Genomic DNA, 5,278 nt, shown 5'->3' with positions numbered 1-5,278 from the left:
CAAATCCCTATGTTTTACACCTTGAAACTAATGTCATATGTCAACTATATCTCAATTAAAAAAAAAATCTAATTGGCAATAGCCAAATGATAAAATAGCTAGGAAAAGGTAACAAAAGTTCAAAACCTATATGAAGAACAAAAAAATTTATTTAAGCAAGATAAAATATCTTGTTAAAACAAGAGCTGAATAAATGAAAAAACAAAGCAAGTCTGAATGTAAAATTTAAAGGAAAGAAAGAAAAGGGAAAAAGCAGGTAAATTTCTAAATGTTAACTGACTCTATTCCCCTATCATTAAATGTAAATACCTTATGGGAAAAAATAGACATTCAAATAAAATTAACATATACTTGTCATAAAAAAAACTATTTGTGGGGTACTATGGATAACAAATGTGTAAATTTCAGAATGAGATAGACAAAAGTTGGGAGGCTGGTTAATTTTCCCCTCCTTCTCCTGCTTCAGCCTTGTCCACTTGGGCATCCAATGTTCACAATGTCAAGCTGCCTGTCAGTCACTGCATTGTTAGCATGCTGTCTTTGTGTGATTCTTTACTTAACATAACAAGTTCAGCAATGGCTTCATCAAAAGCTGACTTAACAATCTAAGTCTATTGACAGATGAATATGTAAAGAAAATGTGGTATACATATACAATGGAATACTATTCAGCCATTAAAAAGAAGGAAATTCTACCATTTGCAAAAACATGGATGGACCTTGAGAGCATTATGCTAACTGAAATAAGTCAGACTGAGAAAAAAAATATCATATGACCTCACTTATAGGTGAAATCTAAAATAAACTCATAGAAACAGAGTCAGAATTGTGGTTGCTGCGTGCGGGGGCATAATTGGGTGAGGATGGTCAAATGGTATAAACTTCCAGTTGTAAGATAAATAAGTTCTGGGGTATAATGTACAACATGATGACTATAGTTAACAGTACTGTATATTTAAAAGTTGCTAAGACAGTAAATCTTAAAAGTTCTCATCACAAGGAAAAAAAAATTATAATTACGTGAGGTGATGGATGTTAGCTCAACTTACTATGGTAATCATTTTGCAACATATACATTTTTTAAAGCTTTATGTTGTACACCTTAACACATATAGTGTTATATGTGAATTATATTTAAATAAAACTGGAGGGGAAAAGAGCTCTCTTTGCAGATTTAAATAAAACTGGAGGGGGAAAGAGCTCTCTTTGCAAGAGAGCAGGCTTTTCCCAGGAAGTTTAGAATCGCACAATAGAACACAGAGAACTTACAGCCCAGACCCAATACGATAGGATGTTTTTGGTTGCATTTTCTGTTTCTGACTTGGAAAGCTTCTTGGTAGGCTTGCTGTGACTGATCCATAATCCTTTCTTGTCATCACCAGCAGTAAACTGACCAAGTAACAGTAGTAGTCTCCTTTCATTTTCAAGTAGAAGACTTTGCTCTGGGTTTGTGAAACACTGGGGATGAAGAATTTTTTTCCAAAAGAGACAGCAAATCATTTGCAGATATCTCGGAGATCACTTTCAATTTTCTCTCTGTATTCTCAAGCTATTGGAACCTTCCATCATTTTCTCAGTACTTGAGACAACCCTCCAAGATGATCTATGGGCTCCAGAACATTTTCATAAGCTACTGAGAGAAGATTAATTTGGCTTCTTGCTCAGTTACAGACTTCATGCAGGCTGCCATGTCAACATATCACTCAGCTTGCTTGCTCAGTTTGGCCTCTGCACTAGCATGTTTTCATCCGTGACTGGAAGTTTGTGCCAGAAGTGGATGGTGGTGGATGGAGAGGAGTCCTGCTGGCTCTGAGCCATGGCAGTGGCGAGGCTGAAATTGTCCCTGGATCTCGCTGCTCACAGGCTCTGTGTTTCTGTCTTCAATTTGTGGCAAAGTGAATATGAAAGAAGTAATAATTGTGTTATGCCTTGATCCTTAAATTCATTATAGTAGCTTCTTTTTCCTTGTGGAAGAGGATTCCAAACTGATCCTATGAACTCTTGCAGAAATTTCAGCTCAGGAAATGATAAATGTTTATCCCATCACCAACCTCTTTAGTAAATTTTTCTCCAGTCTTTTACAGGGTTTGGGAATAATTCTTACTTATTTAGGTGATCACCTGGGTTTGACTGCCTTGGGTCTCTCTCTGCTTCCTTCTAAATCACTTTTACCACAAGTACTGTAACCTCCATAGTTACAACAAAGTTGTATATAATACAATAAAAGTTGTACATAATCAGCATTTCCTATAATTAATGATATCACTTAATTCTTAAATTCACCTCTGTGGACAAAGAATGTTGCCTGTGATATCAAAAACAATAGAGCAGCCATCGAGCCACTTTTTGCAAGGTCCTATCTTAGGCACTATCAAAATGAATGCTCCCCCTCAGAGATTACATTTGAATGTAAATATAGAGTGTCCTAATCAAGACTATAATTTAGAACAAGTTTGTCTCCAGTGTTTTTAGGTTCTTTGTTATTACCTTCTCTAGTTAAAAGGAGTGTGTTTTCCCTACATCCAGGTACTTCAGAAGAACACATGGAGTTGCAGAATGAAAAAAAAAAGTCCAAATCCTCTAGCCAAACTGACTTATTTTCTTAGAAGTTTTATGGTTTTAGGTTTTATATTTAGGCCTATAATCCATTTTGTGTTAATATTTTATATAACGCAAGCTAAAGATCAGAGTTCATGTTCTTTGCTTTGTTTTGTTTTTGACATATAGGTATCCTATTATCCCAGTCTATTTCTTGAAAGCAATGACCCTTTCTCCAGTTAATTGCCTTTGTGTTTTTGTCAAATATGTTTTTCATATGTATGAGTCTATTTCTGGACTCCTCCTTCTATTCCGTTGCTTTATTTGTTTAGCTTGATGCCAACACCACTCTGTCTTGATGATTGTAGCTTTATAATAAACCTTGATATCAGGTAGTATTAGCCATTCATTTTTTTTTCTTTGTTAAGCATCTTTAAATTTGGGGGCTACATGTAGTTCTGTAAGCAGATAGGGTAGAGGGTCCCCAGAGAAAGAGAACCAAGCATAGCTTTCTTGACATAAGAGAAGATATTTTTGGCCTAAGACATTTTGTGATCTAAGCCTGGCCACAATGCTTGTCCTTGAACAGGTCCCAGCAATTAATAACCTTAAGGGAACAAAAGAATGTAGGAACAAAGGACTGTTATCAGGCAACAACAGTAACAATAGTAAAGATAATATATCAGTTGTAAAGACTCCCAGTTCTGTTTCAATGTTAAAGATTAGCCTGAAGTGCTCAACCACCAGATCAACTGGAAATTAAGGGAGGATGATTTTGACCTTTTCGGACCCTCCTGACTTCAATCAACTAAAGTTTAGACTCTGAATATGAGTCCCTTCGTGAGTATACATGTACCCTTAGCTTAAAACTTCCCCAACTTTGCTGTTCAGAGAGATGTCGCTTTGGGAAAGATCCCTGGTGCTCTCCTTATTTGCTGCAAGTAATAATTCCTTCCTTCTCTTGATCTTTCACTGGGTTGTGTCTTTTGGCTCGACCCCCACAAAGAGGCAAACCCAGTTTTGTGATAACCATTCCGTAGCATTTCTATATGAATTTTAAAGTCAACTTAGTAATTTTTACCAAAACAAATATCCTGCTAGGATTTTGATTGTGAATTTGTTGATCACAGTATTGATCTTTCAGACCATGAGTATGGTATATCTCTCCATTTATTTAGGCTTTCTTTAATTTCTTTCTGTAACATTTTATAATTTTAATGTATATATCTTACATATTGTCAGATTTACCTCTAAGTATTTAATAACTTTGATCCTATAAGTGGCATAGTTTTTCATTTCAATGTGTGAATATTTATTGCTAGTAATATCAAAATACAATTATTCTTATGTATTGATCTTGTTTCTACATGCCTGATAAACTTATTTACTAGCTTTAATATAAAGCTGAATATAAGTAGTGAAAGACATCCTTGATTTTTGTCATAGGGGAAAGCATTCTCTCCTGATCATAGGGGAAAAGCATTCCTTCTTTCATCATGATGTATTATGTTAGCAGTAGGATTTTTTTTTTTAATTGGGGTATAGTTGCTTTACAATGTTCTGTTAGTTTCTGCTGTACAAAAAGATGAATCAGCTATCTGTATACATATATCCCCTCCATCTTGGAACTCCTGACCAACACCCAATCCCACCCATCTAGGTCACCACAGAGCACTGACCTGAGCTCCCTGCCCTATACAGCAGGTACCCACTGGCTATCTGTTTTAAACATATAGTGTATATATGTCAATGCCAATCTCTCAGTGCATCCCACACCCCCCTTCACACACACCCCCCTGCTGTGTCCACTTGTCCATCCTCTACGTCAGTGTATCTATTCCTGCCCTGCAAATAGGTTCATCTGTACCATTTTTCTAGATTCCACATATATGCGTTAATATACAATATTTGTTTTTCTCTTTCTGACTTAATTCATTCTGTATGACAGACTCTAGGTCCATCCACATCTCTACAAATGACCCAATTTCATTCTTTTTTATGGCTGAGTAATATTCCATTGTATATATGTACCACATCTTCTTTATCCATTCCTCTGTTGGTGGACATTTAGGTTGCTTCCATGTCCTGGCTATTGTAAATAGGGCTGCAATGAACATTGGGGTGCATGTGTCTTTTGAATTATGGTTTTGTCAGGGTATATGCCCAGTAGAGGGATTGCTGGGTCATAAGGTAATTCTATTTTCAATTTTTTAAGGAATCTCCATACTTTTCTCCATAGTGGCTGTATCAATTTACATTCCCACCAACAGTGCCAGAGGTTCCCTTTTCTCCACACCCTCTCCAGCATTTATTGTTTGTAGATTTTTTGATGATGGCCATTCTGACTGGTGTGAGGTGATACCTCATTATAGTTTTGATTTGCCTTTCTCTAATGATTAGTGATGTTGAGCATCCTTTCATGTGTTTGTTGGCAATCTGTATATCTTCTTTGGAGAAATGTCTATTTAGGTCTTCTGCCCATTTTTTGATTGGGTTGTTTGTTTTTTGGATATTGATCTGCATGAGCTGTTGGTATATTTTTAGAGATTAATCCCTTGTCAGTTGCTTCATTTGCAAATATTTTCTCCCATTCTGGGGGTTGTCTTTTCATCTTGTTTATGTTTTCCTTTGCTATGAAAAAGCTTTTAAGTTTAATTAGGTACCGTTTATTTTTGTTTTTATTTTCATTACTCTAGGAGGTGGGTCAAAAAAGATCTTGCTGTGATTTATGTCAAAGATT

General features: G+C 35.9%; 1 pseudogene; it reads right to left on the bottom strand.

Moving 5' to 3' along the window:
• Positions 1–437: 437 nt before the first annotated feature.
• Positions 438–1,752, bottom strand: LOC137755704 (14-3-3 protein zeta/delta-like; annotated as a pseudogene).
• Positions 1,753–5,278: the final 3,526 nt, after the last annotated feature.

The sequence above is a fragment of the Eschrichtius robustus genome, chromosome 1 (assembly GCF_028021215.1).
Source record: "Eschrichtius robustus isolate mEscRob2 chromosome 1, mEscRob2.pri, whole genome shotgun sequence".
In the NCBI taxonomy this organism is placed as follows: domain Eukaryota; kingdom Metazoa; phylum Chordata; class Mammalia; order Artiodactyla; family Eschrichtiidae; genus Eschrichtius; species Eschrichtius robustus.
This window is presented reverse-complemented; position numbering and strand designations above follow the sequence as displayed.